Below are 14,405 nucleotides of genomic sequence, written 5' to 3'. Positions count from 1 at the left end.
ACAATATTGTATCAAATGAAGAGTGGCAGAAGACAAAACTGGACCAGTTAGGCAATGGATGTTCTTGAAATGTAAAGGATTCCTATGCTTAGAACCATGGCAGGTGGCTGGGAAGAGAACAGGTAAGCAGCTTGAGGGGGTAGACACACTACCTCAAGAACTCAGTTATTCCATATCTATGAATCTTAGTGTGTCTGTAATTCATCCAAGCCATTTCCTGATTAGGAAGTCCTTGAGAATGGGTTATAGAGGTTATGTATATATATGTTTTCATTCCTTTGGTTCAACTACTTGGTTGAACCTCTTGGGTAGAGCCAAAAGAAGGTTTAGAATTGTGATTCACCTCAACTATTCTTCCCTTCCATTCCTGTGACTTCATATGCACTGTAGTAACTATAAGCCATGGGATCAGTATAGGTGCTTGAATATTTGGGAGGCAGCTTCATGAGTTGGAATCAATGTAGCCTTTTGAGTAAGACAGTTCTGTGTTTCAAACCTGGGTACCATGATTATTCTCTGAGTCCATTTTTTTCCCCTCTACAAGCGTGGGTAAAACAACCTACTTTAACAGAGTAGTTGGGAGTTATAAAAAAGAGAGAAATGAATCTGACATTTAGTAGGTAAATGCTATTTTGATTATTTTGCTTCTCAACACTGGACAGTTATGATGGATTCAACCTAGTCTTTATATGTGTCCCAGGACCTAGCCTGGAAACCCTGGAGTTTTAAAAACTGCCTTAAAAGTGGGGCATAAGCCAAGAGTCCAGGAAAGCCAAGTAGCACCTTGATACTTTATTTTAAACAGAGTTAAAATGAAATACATATTAGATTCTCTACTTCCCTGAGGAACAGCCATTTGGTTTTATATTCCTATGGATAAACACAATAAAACAATGGTGCAGTCTTTTTTCTGGTTTTTACATTATTATAGAAACATCTTGAAAATGCTTTGAGTGTGAATAGGTTTCTAAATATAGCTCTGCATTACTGTGTCTCTTTCATTTAATATGAAACCTATAAGCAAAGCTTTGGAGGCAGAGAGTATTTTCACCAATCTTTATGATCAAATATATGTGAGCACAGTGGCCCATTTGGGTTGATTCCCCCAATCTCCACATTCCTTCCTCCCCCTCTCAGAAAATATCTCTGTTATGAGCAGAAATGTGAACATTTCATTTGAGTCAAAATGTAATGGTAAGTAGAAACACCCAACTGTACTTCAGGCACAATAAAAGGAAATCCTGATTCCAGAATCCTAACAACCATTATGACAGCAGGTACAGAATGCCAAACTGAGGTTTGCTTGCAACAAGAAAGCTCTAATCTTTAATTAATGGCATCAAAATAATTTCAAACAGATTAGAGGACTTGAAAAGCTCCCAGAGTGAGTAGCTCATATTTCTGTTTCTTCCCCTCCAGGGAATACTTACTTGGTATCTAAAGTTCATCTCATAATACAGCTGCATTTGTTTTCATTTTTCCAATGTATGACCAAAGCATCCGTGGACAAGTACAAAATAGGACATGCCATTGAAAACTGTTTTCGCCTCCATGATTTGGCTCTTTTGAGATAAATGACAGGAGAAATTATCTGGAAGGATTTTGTTAATTATTATAAAGAGAAGAGAAAAATGATGTAAAGGGTAAAAAGATCTAAAAAGAATTTTAATTTCAAAAACTTTTTAAACTGTAAGATCTTATAAGTTATATAATTCTTAGTTTTTCTTTTATTAAAACTGAGGCTTTATAATTCTTTCGTACTTTTTGCCAGTGATAAAAGATAGATAGCAACGGGGAACAAATAATTATACAATGTATTTATCAATTTATCATTTTATTCCATTTTACAGTGCCTCTCCCATTATGGGAACTATAGATTTTGTATCTAGCTCTGCTTAAGACCAAGTTTTATAAGTAATATATTTTCTCATTTTAATTAAAGGGAGCAGTTGTATTAGTTGTGTGGGCTGAGGCGTCAAGAGGGTAGAATGGAATTCATTCACAAGCAATGTTCTTACAATAAGAAACCTTAAGACCCATTTTTAACCATTCTTGTTAACAATGCTTTTGTAGTTTATAAAGACTCATGTTTTGATATAACTAGAAAATAAGATTACAATTAGATACAAGTAGGCAGAAATATTGTAAATTAATATATTATGTTATATACATTATATAGATATTAATACAATGGAAATATTTGTGAATGCTTAGCATTACTATGATATTATGGCCATGATCTCAGAAAATTCACAAATATTTCTATTGTAATTCATCTTTAACTTTATAAATCATGCTAATGTTTAATTATACTTTAATCAACAACTTTAAAATGTGGTTTATAAACATTTTGGACCAATTCAGATGAATACGAAATATGATAGCATTTCAGTTTTATTCTTCACTGAAGATTCATGCCCTTCGGTGTTAGGGTAGAAGTGTCCACAGTAGTAATCGCTGATGATATGTTTTCTTGTCTCTTTGTTTCCTGCACAGGCACTGGAAAACATCAGAAGATTTCAAAATAAAGATAGCAATTTGCGTCCATGTGTTTATCTTCCCCCTTTCCCTATATCCTATTGAAAAGTCCAAGAAAATATAAAAATAAGAAAGACAGAATTAAGAATGGCAAACCAGATTAGGTATCATCAAATAAGGAGATGAAATAAAATGCCAACTAATACATAATATTTTAAAAGTCAACCCTGGTGTTCTGGTGTTGCTATGGGTTGAATTGTGCCCCCCAAAAGTCATATGTTAAAGTTCAACCCTTAGTCCTCAGAATGGGACTATATTTAGAGACAGGGTCTTTAAATGAGATAATTTAGATGGACCCCAATCCAGTATGACTGGCATTCTTACAAGAAGAGAAAATGAGGACACACAAAGAGACAAGACCATGTGAAGACACAGAGAAAAAATGGTCATCTACAAGCCAAGGAGAGACTCAGTCTCCAGAACTGTGAGGAAATACATTTCTTGTTAAAGTCATTAAGCCTGTGGTAGTTTGTTATAACAGCCCTAGCAAACTCATATGACAAAGAAAGGAGCTACTTCAAAAGTAATGGGAACTATATTCCCCAAAAGGCCTGGAAAACCCTTAAGCATGAAATAGTGACTGGGAAAATACCTATAACTCCAATTTGGGAGAGTGGGAAGGAAAGCAGAGATGATGGATGAGTGAAGTTTAGTTGAGTCCCAAACAACTGGATGCAGCATTTGTCCTTAGATTTAATTTAAGGTAAATATTGATGGCTCCTAATTGAGCGATAAAGATGAGAGAATGAAGCTAGCATCTTAATAGGTAAATTTGGTTCATCACAACAAAAATGAGTGAAAGCAAAAAAAAAAAAAAAAAAAGTTCAGAAGTCCAGTTAATTTCGACAACATTCCCACTGTGAATTTTAACTCTGACCCGGCACAAGCACTTGTCAAATACAACCAGCAGATGCAGAGGAAAGTTTGGGGAGCTGCCCCAACAAAGAACACATGGAAAAGCTTTGAGAATTTCACAAGAACCCTATGCTTGAAGTCACTTCTCTCAAAGTCTACTTGGCACAGAGAACTTGCATGGTCAAATGCAGACTTCAAACCTGTTGAGTATGGTAGACCCCCACATGCAATGCAGTGCACTTCACTCATCTACAAGGCCAACCGTAGACCAGGTGCCAACAGGAAAAGAAAAACCATGAGATCGAGAGCCCCTATGAAGAAGGCCAAGATAAATCACCATAAATGTTTCCCCAATTAATGTATACTAGGCATAGTGATGAGTAATGAATTCAAGGAAACAAATACATTTAAGGATAATATATCTTAATTTTTCTCTACATTTTAATTTCTAGGTCCTTAGATTCTAGTTATTAGGTTCTAAATTCTTATTTATAAAGTTTACTTTGAACATCACAGTTGATTATAATCATTTAAGTATTATTTGGCTAGAAAAGATGTAAGGAAGAGTGATACACTAGAATTGGTTTATAACAGCTCACAGGAGTAAATTCAGCATACTTTTCCTAATTCCACATCTGGTGGCATGGAGGCCCATAGGTATTTTAAGAAATAAAATGGTAGAAATACTAATACCATGAAAAATTACAAATTCTAAAAGTCAGGGATTTTGTTACTCCTCCAGAGAGTCAGCTATTAAGCATTTATCAGCACATATAATTATATATATAATATATATTATACTTACTATATATATAATCCTATGATGTTTACAAGTATGAGAATGAATGATCCAATTCATCATAATAGTTAAAATATATGATATCTAGGATTGGATATAATAAGAATTGTATGGATATATAGGAAAAAAGCCATAAATAGTTACTGAAGGAGATAAAGATATACCAAGTATTTGGTGGGAAGTCTAAATTTTATAAAAGATGTCTCCCCAAAACACTCTGGAAATTTGTTGGAATTCCAATAAAATAACTACAATTTGGAAGGTTGCTTAATTGAGTTTATTTTGTTCATTTAAAAACATAAATGCTAACATAGAGAAAAAAATGTTTAGACCAAAATGATAATAAATTTCTCTAACAAGATACTGAAATAGTTTATCAATTCCTTTTACTAACAGAATATGACAATGCAGAAGAATGATTATATTCTTTTTTTTTAAAGATTTATTTATTTATTTGAAAGACAGAGAGAGGGAAGATAAAGGGGGGTAGGGAGAGAGTGTCTTAAGCCAACTCCCCACTGGGTGCAGAGCCCCACACGGGAGTTGATCTCACGACTCTGAGACCCCAACCTGAGCTGAAACCAAGAGTTGGACACTTAACAGACTGTGCCACCCAGGCGCCCAGAAGAATGAGTATGTTTTTAGAACATTGTGGAATACATGAACAAGTAAATAGATATTCAAATTTAACATATTTTTTAAAAGTGGTTTTTAAATCCGTGAATGAAAGGGTACATTGTTTTATAAATAATATTGGAAGAATTGGCTACACTTATGAAAAAAATTAGAACCTTGCCTCATGCTACTGTAACTATTATGTGGAAGAAGCAGGCTTATAGGTTACAATTATAAACTTTGTCTTGTCTCCTTTTTTCTCCTTTAAATATAATCGGAGTTCTGCTGATATCTCTTTGCCCTCATCAGTGACCCTTTGGGACAAGACCTAAGATGACCCCATGTTCTATGCTTCTGTGTTGAGGGGCATGGGATGGGCTTCTGATCATAGGAAACACTCAGAAACCTCTGTTCTAAGAAATTCTGGGAATGCAGATCAGCCACTCAGTAGCAATCTGCCCTTCATTCTAACATCAAAGAAGCTAGTAAGCTAGTCACTTGTCCTTTCAGTTCTCCATCCCGCATCAGACACCTACCCACTGTGCCCTGAAACTTCAGAGGACAGTTGAACTAGTTAAGTGGTCTCCTTAAAGTGAAGGGAGCCCCACCATGCCACTCCTCCCGCTGAGGCTGATAGTGAGATTCCCAGGACTCGAAGAGCTTTATCTAAACAATGTCCACTCCTTTAATCAGCAGCTCCTGACCCTCACCTACCCTAGATATCATTGAGAGGTTGACGAGTCCTGCAACCATCACAATATAAAATTGTAACAGCTGCATTATGTTTCGCCTGCCCCATCTAGATAGCTTAGAATAAGGTATCATATCTTGATGCCTCAATACAAACTTCAACTGTAGTATCATGTTATACATATTTATTTAAAAAATTCAAATGGAGTCAATATACCACAAAGTATTACAGTGTATGTAAAGATATATTTATAATCTTGAATAATCTTGAATTCTTACCATAGAGGGTAGAAACTAAGAAAATATGGACAGATTTGAATATATGAAAGACAACATTGAAGGATATATAAAGCATACTAAAAAGCAGTTTGCAAACTCAGAAGATGCATGCAACATATGTGACAAATAAATGGTTAATATCCTTACTGCATAAAGATGAGCACAATAGAAAATGGCAAAAGAGGCATAAGCAGGCAAGTCACTAAAGAAGAAATACGCATGGCCTTTAAATGTATGAAAAGATATTAATCTCACTAATAAATGAATGCAAATTAAAACAACAAAGGATTTTTTTTGTCTATCACATTGGCAAATATAATAAAGACTGACAGTTGTTAGTGTTAAGGATTTGGGGCAACAAGCATTCTCACATACTCCTGGTAAAATTAGAGCATTTTAACAAATTTTTGGATGGTAATCTGGTACGATTTATCAATTTATAAATATATCAATTTGACACAGTGCAGGGATGCACCACCCAGACCCCCTTTCAGAAATTTCGGACTCATTCCCCCAGCTGCTGGCCGTGCTGCTGGCAGACAGCCCTCAGCTGTCAACAGTCTTCAGGAATCACTCTGGCTGAAGAGAACCACCTTGCTCAAGGGCAGGCTGGCCTCCTTCCTTGGGCAGCCGACATCCAGTGACTAATCAATTTTGGGACCGTCCACCTCAGTCCAGCTAAAGGCAACTCTGAGAGGGCATCCCAGCTTAAATTTTCCCTATAGGGTCAGCCGAGGCTTTCCCTGAGACTGCATGGCCACCAACTTCTCAAAGTCCTCTTTCCTTCCGTTCCGTTCCCCAGGTATTGACCCCATGGGCACTTCCTAATATGCCTAAATGCAACCTTCATGTCACAGTGTGCTGTTGGGGAACCTCCCCTGCACGACCCAGCTATTCTACATCTAAGATTTTGTCATAAGAAAACAGCTACATTGGCATACAAATGTGGAAGGGACAGAATACCCATAGTAGATTCATCTAGTAATGGAACAAAACAAAACCAAAACCAAAAAAATGACCAATAAGCTAAATATCTGTACTAGGAGTAGGGTTAAATGCAGTTTAGAAATCATACTGTGAAGTTAAAAAGGCAATTATAGAATGATACACATACAGTTCAATTTTTTTTTTTTTAAGATTTTATTTATTTATTTGACAGAGAGAGACACAGTGAGAGAGGGAACACAAGCAGGGGGAGTGGGAGAAGGAGAAGCAGGCTTCCCGCTGAGCAGGCAGCCCGATGCGGGGCTCGATCCCAGGACTCTGGGATCATGACCTGAGCCGAAGGCAGATGCTTAACAACTGAGCCACCCAGGCGCCCACATACAGTTCAATTTTTAAATATCCCTATATGACATGTTTAGATAATGTACTTTTATATTACATAAAAAGTTTGGAAAGATACCTCAAACTCTCAACCATGTTTATCCGGTATTCACATACTATATTTCTGTGTTTGATTTTGTTGCTGTTGTTTGCATAAAAAGCTACTGACATATCGAATAAAATCATAAACGAAACTCAATTAACCAACAAAAACAGGATCACTAAAGAAAGATAGGCTAACTGTTTAGGCTTGAGTCTCGGCATGGAAAAAGAACACAATAAAAGGGCCTTCTCTAACTTCCCTGACCTATAAAGCATAGCCACCGGGGTCTACACATTGCAAGTTCAAAAAATATTTTCATTTCCTCCGTTGAAAAGTATTTTATTAGGACAATGGTTAACATTTCTACAGAAACACAATTATTTTTTGTTTTCTAGGTTCTTTATGTGATATCCCACACACATGAGGGGATGACAGCAGATGAAAGGACAGCAGGCTATGACTTGAAACGTTTAGGTACAAACCTTGGTTCTGTCTCCAATTCAGTTTATAAACTTAAACAGCTCTCCCTTTCCTCATCAAAGGTGGGAGAAGAAATGGGAGAATGCATATCTTTTTCATAGTTGTGAGAACCGCAAGCAGTGGTATCTAGAAAGATTCTTTCATAAAAAGAGGAAAGTGATACACTAAGATAAAGGTAAAAAGTAGGCTGTATGTTTTCAGTGGTTTTTGCCGTCATAGACACATGTGTTGTCTCCCCTAAATCTTCCAGACCTATCCATATAGGGCATTCTCAGACAGGTCCAGTTCCTATGTAATGTGTGTGAACTGGTTTGGCTGAGCCAAATGGAAAAGCTACTACTGGGTTCGTGTATCACAGAAACAATACCATTTCCAGGCTCTATAATGTGCGACAGGGAGAACAGTCTTTTAGTCCAAGTTCTTGCCAGCAAGTCCTGATATGGCCTTTACTGATCACTTTCCTTTCTGAGCCTCTTATTTGGTTAAAAATAATAGAATAATAGATAAGCACATACATACATATATACATACATAAATATGTACATGCATACATAAATGGTTGAGGAAAGAGTAGAAGTATCAAACAATATAATCTTTAAGTTTTCTTCCAGTTGAAAAACACTTTCAGGAGTGTTCTTGGACATATTGTGTATCTTCTTTTAGTATTTGGTTTCTCTGAGCTTCATTCAGCATCTTAATGAGTGAAATATGGGAAGAGAGTGAAAGAGAATGAGATCACTCTTGACTGAATGTGCATGTATAGGGGTGTGTGTGTGTGCATGTCTCACTTTGGCAGTTAGTCTCAAAGTAACAGACTTCAAGTGGGGAGTCATTCATTCCTTCATTCACATATTTAATAATACAAGTATTTATTTCATGTAAGGCAGTATGGTGAATATAAAAATAATTAAGACAAAAAGCTCTGCTTTCCTGGACTGGCATTTAAATAGGAAATAAGGACAACATAATGTAAAAGCTAATATGGAAATAATGGCAACATAATGTAAAACCTAATAAGCAATAAAAGAGAAGTAGAGAAAAAAACATTTTGGAAATTCAGAGTGGAAAGAAAATGCTCCCATCTGGAGGAGTCTTGGAAAATTTCATTAGGAATATGGCCTTTGGACCACACCTTAAGGATGGGGAACCAATCATTCAAAAATTATTTGTGTACATACAAGATCACAGAGAAACTTCAAGAGCAGATTCAGTTGTACATCTAGAATTTCCCTTTCCTACTAGCAGGTCACATACTTAGTAACTTGGTGTTTGTTACAGATTTTAAAACTCTCTTTCCTCTTATTGATAGTAAATTAAGTGAAAATGCAATTTCGTGGATTTTTTCCTTTGGGTTTACTTTTGAAAGAACACTATTTTACAGCCTAATTTCTATAGAAAATCTAAATATCAATATTACTCTAAAGGAGACTCTGGGGTCTCTGAATGGGGTGCTCTTATGCTGCTTATTGAAGAGGCTTTTGATAATAGAACTATTTGGATGTGAAACACATCGAACATGTTAGCTTCTTTCTTGTTTTATTGCCCTAATAGACAAACAAAAACAAAAACAAAACCCATAGCCAATAAAGTGACTCTGCTTTTGTTTTTATAGCTATATCTTTGAAATCGTGGCCCTTAATCTTAAAACCAATGATAGAGTAGTTACAGATGAGGAAAAGAGATGGTCACGTTGGAGTACGGTATTTACTTACAAGACGTACACAAGCCGATTTTAGTAAAATAAAACCGACCTAACTCTGTGCTAGGATCTGACTTAATAGCCACTCCAATTCTCTCTGACATTTAAAAATTATAAGGCACTGCAAAAAGAAATTCTTAAATGTCAGAATCCTCATAATTTCTTCAACTTTTGCTGCTGAATTCTTAAATCCTCGCTCCACACCACCCCTACCCCTTCCCCCCGCAACTCCCCAACCCGCGCTGCCTGTGAGGGCGGTGAAGCTGGGGAGAGAAGCTAGAGACAGGTAGTTCAGCCGGGACAGTGCAGACCAGATGGAGACACGCTTCCCACCCTTGTGCTCAAGCCAGCTGCTCTGGGAGCCTCCTTAGGAATCCTTCCATTGCATCGCTGGACATATTTTAACGTGGAGTTCATGGAAGGAAAAAATCTGGGGAACTGAGGCACCACAGTTCTCGTTTGTGTCGTCTTTTCATTACTCTGTCAAGGTCACTCTATTTTTGATAACTGCAGTTGTGGCACATTTGCCTTTGACCTAGTGAAGTCTGATTCCATGGAGAGCTGAGATATGGTAATTCTAAATGAGATGTCAATAGCAGGGAGTTTAATAACAATGAGGATGGAGGAGGAAAATGAAAGGTAAGAGGAAGAAGGAGGAGGAGGAGAAGAAGAAAGAGAAGGAGACGGAAAGAGATACAAGATTTATTATATACTTACTAAAGGGAGGACACTCTGGAATCTTGTATGAGTCATGATCACGGCCCAGTGAGGATGCCGCTGTTACATCTGTTTTGCATACAATAACCAATGGTGGACGCTCAGAGGTGTCTGTAACTCGCCTATGATCACACAGCTAATGAGGGGCAGAGCTGGGATTCAAAAGCCCACCCTGTCCCTCTCAGAACACCACAGGTATGTGGTGGCTGTAATGAGATGGTATTTATGTTTAGGAAATTTTACAGACATATTCCTCAATCTAAAAATACTAATGCATTCCACATGATTTATTGAATGCCTATCAGTATAACAACTTTTAATCAATACCTGCTAGTTTCATAGTCAAAGCACTGAAATAAATGCAGAGATCTTCTCATCTGCTTTTCTTAGTACTTTATGTGAACTCACTTCTTATGATTTCCAATTTTAAAGACCATAAAATAAAGGAAGATCCCATTTATTTTTTTCTCCTATCAAATTTTAATACACATTCTTGGAAATGGTTCTTGTATATGTGTGAGTATGTGCATGCATGTGTGTGTATGTGAATTTTATATATATATATATATATATATAACACTACAATTCATAAATTATTATTGTTGGGCAACATCTCAGTCAATTCCATTTTCTCAGTTTTATATTCTGAAGAACCCTGCTGATTCTGTTTTCAGGGTTGTTGGTTTTTTTTTTTTTTAACATTTACTGACTGCCAACAAAGGATATTTTATTTTCTACCAGTTTCCTCAACTTAGAAATACAGTAATTATCAAATTATCATTATGAAGAGTATTGGCACATGTCCAAAAAAGGAGATTTAAAAAAGGAAACCTTATTTTCTTGTTACAAAACCACCACATTATAGGAGCGTTTTCTCTTAATTCTTAAAATGTTGTCTAATCAAACAATCTAGAGAACCCCCATTTGAGAATGACCCATTATAGCAATGGAGAGATTTTATATTGCCTTCTCAGAGGAGATGAATTGTATTCTCTGTAAATTCTACCATAATTGTGTCCATTTTCTGATTTTGCTTTAGTTTGGTCGTTAGCTATAAAATTACTGATAAGTAATAAAACACAGGTCAGAGTATTAAACCCTTGTTGCAAATATCACCTAATCATAACAAGGAAATATCAACTGAAAGCCACAATTCCAAGCATTTACCTATAAAATATAGTTTAAATAAAAAGACCTTTTTTTTTTTTCCTTCTCGGTGTGGCTTGCTAAGATTTTATATTGCTCCCATAGCTTGGCATCTAGCTTAAAAAAGAAAAAGAAAAAAAACCTGTTTCTAGGACCTTCTTTGGTAAACTCCACTTGAGAATAAATTATCTTTAATTATTAAATATTCATCAAGTGTTTTGGTCATTTTATTTTTTTGTCTGGCAAGGAATTTCATGCCATATAACCACTTGTCTTTATAATGAAGAAAAGTGAATGCTTGTAATAGTTGCTCTGGCTAATTCTTCCCAACCCATTACCCTTCTTTTAAAAAGAACATTATAGTGGTGGTCTTATTTATGGTGTTTTAAGGCTCCACAGAATTCTTATAAATGGTCTCTGACCTGTAGTTTGTATGAGGCTGTAATGCTCATGCATAGAACAAGACAAATGAGCAAAATCGTGAGACCCCAAGGGGAGGACTTGGGCAAAACCAGGGAGAGCAAAGGCAGAAAACAATGATACAGTGGTGATGATGTTGTCTTTTCTTCTTATTACATGACATCTCCTATTACTAAAAACGTACTTGACCAAATATTTGTTCCATCCTCCTCGTATGATTTGACATCTCAGTAAATTTATGGCCAGCATTTCTCAACATGCATTTTGAAAGAACAGTTGGTTCAAAGAAATGCTAGCAGATGTTACTTGAAAAAGGGTTCTAAGATCAAAGAAGTTTGGGGAATACTAAACCATAGAAAGTTAAACAGGTTTCTTTTCTCAAGGGCTTCCTAGAGCTTTTAGTATGATCCTGTTCACTGTGAATTGCAATGAGAAGCATATAGATTTGCAACATTTCCTGAATGTATTTGCCCTTTGAAACTTTTTTCATATAGTATGCTTGTGAGAACGATGTCCCACAGAACCCACTTGGGGAAACATTGAAATAAGCAACTACAAAGTTATTGCTGGGTGCATCTTTAAGTGCAGGAGGCTGGCAGAGGGGTGGGTAAGTGGTAAACTTCCCTCTCCTACTGCTGACACAATTGGCTAGGATGGGAAAGGAACGTGAACTGTCACAGGAGAAACAATTAATCGAAAAGTGGGCATTTTTCATGGGAATACTAACTCCAAGGTGATGTGACATGGCACTCTCTTCATATCACTGGGTTTGGCCTCCTTCTAACCTCAGGAGGTCAAACTAGTCCCAGTAATTGTGGTTCCCCTATAAACTATCTCCAAAGGTGATGGAACTCCTGTCACTGTAGATATTTAAACAGACACTGAATGACTACCTTATAGCAAGGTGAGGGACAATGGAACTTCGACTGGTTGGGTAAGTACTTTAAAGAACCCTTCCAAACCTGACAGTCTATGGTTTTAAGATTGTAAGTTAAAACACTCTATTCTTGCGTGGAATCACCATGCCACGCTAGTAGTACATTTTTCTCTTAGAGATTCTTAAGAAAGTCTCAAATTGGATCATTTTGCTTCTTCCTCAGGAATGGCTTAGTGGCTTTCACAAGGTGGGCACTAGGAATGCAGAAGGCATTCACAGAGCACATCTACCCATGCAGATTAACAGGGAAACCTTCTTATCTAGGTTTCCTGTATTGTGTAGAAAATCTCAATAATGCTTCACTCTAAAAGTCTGAAAGAGCTTCATGTGTCTCAACAAATTAGAGAATTGAAAACAGTGTTCTCTGCAAATAAAGTCACGGAACTTTATAAGATACCATGTAACTACAAATACAGCTATTTCCGAAGATGAAAATACCATCATCACCCATAATGACCTTATGAATTTTGCAATTTATTTTAAAAATATTTATAAATGATCCACATGAACTTGTTAAATGTGTTTTTTGAATATCTGGTAAAACAAGTCCATATGACAGCACCCCCATTCCCTCAACCATTTCATTTTTCTATGACCAAGTCGTAATGTTAAAGGATTCAACAATCCACCTGCTCTGGTCAGGGGTTGACCAGGAAAACAAGCTCAGGATTATATGCAGGTTCTCACTGCAGAAGAATATTTGTCTTCATGCCTAAATCTGCAACATGAGTGCAAGGGATTATGAACCTATCTCTTCCAAATCAATGATGCCTTTATTCTTTCATGTTTTGTGTTTAATTCCTGTAAATATCCTCTTTCTTTGAGGGAGATTGAGGCTTCTAAGTTTCTCATTATCCCACAGTGTCCCTCACTCCAGAATCATGTCTTGATACTCAGTCCCAGAGCATTTTTCCCTCAAATTCTGGGTAACCTTTATCATCCAGTCACGTTACCTTATTTGGTAACGTGATAAGACTTAAAAACAGCATATGTACATATCCATATATATGTACATATATATATATATGTTGTTATGTACAATCACTTAAAGCTATTCTATTATTCATGTAAGTATGAATAAAGGTTAATTCCTACCAGTTTTTTTTTCTCTGAGGGGTGCATGATATAGGAAAAAAATCTGGAGTTGAGAGTTAGAAGCCCTGAGTGGGATCAGTCATTTAACTTCTCCAACCCTCAGTCTTTAAGTCACTAGAGGACCAGTCTGCACACATGTTATGCAAAATGTGCTTTTTAACTCATGTATCACCAATAGCATAATACTTTTCAAAGCAAGCTCCTGAAATTTAACAGATTCTCAAGTCATGAATTTTAAATTTAACATGTTTTTAGTAATACCCACTTTCTAAACTACTGTTTTAAAATAGTGTCATTTATTTTTTTACGTTTTTTTAATTTTATTATGTTATGCTAATCACCATACATCATTAGTTTTTGATGTAGTGTTCCATGATTCATTGTTTGCGTATAACACCAGTGTTCCATTCAGTACGTGCCCTCTTTAATACCCATCACCAGGCTAACTCATCCCCCACCCCCTCCCCTCTTGAACCCTCAGTTTGTTTCTCAGAGTCCATAGTCTCTCATAGTTCATCTCCCCCTCCAATTTCCCCCCCTTCATTTTTCCCTTCCTACTATCTTCTTTTTTTTTAACATATATTGTATTATTTGTTTCAGAGGCACAGGTCTGTGATTCAACAGTCTTGCACAATTCACAGTGCTCACCATAGCACATACCCTCCCCAGTGTCTATCACCCAGCCACGCCATCCCTCCCACCCCCACCACTCCAGCAACCCTCAGTTTGTTTCCTGAGATTAAGAATTCCTCATATCAGTGAGACC

The 14,405-nt window shown here is 36.6% G+C and overlaps 1 long non-coding RNA gene across 1 annotated transcript in view; it reads right to left on the bottom strand.

Annotated features, from left to right (window-relative positions):
• Positions 1-2,205: 2,205 nt before the first annotated feature.
• LOC145720796 (uncharacterized) overlaps positions 2,206-14,405 on the bottom strand; it is a 47,086-nt gene continuing 34,886 nt past the window's right edge. Inside the window, exon 3 of the long non-coding RNA XR_014144005.1 lies at positions 2,206-2,499. This is a non-coding gene — a long non-coding RNA (uncharacterized LOC145720796). The remainder of the gene's footprint in view (positions 2,500-14,405) is intronic.

The sequence above is a fragment of the Leptonychotes weddellii genome, chromosome 3, assembly GCF_054177405.1.
Source record: "Leptonychotes weddellii isolate Sample4059 chromosome 3, ASM5417740v2, whole genome shotgun sequence".
In the NCBI taxonomy this organism is placed as follows: Eukaryota; Metazoa; Chordata; class Mammalia; order Carnivora; family Phocidae; genus Leptonychotes; species Leptonychotes weddellii.
The sequence above is the reverse complement of the archived record's forward strand: the minus strand, read 5'-3'. Positions and strand labels throughout refer to the sequence as shown.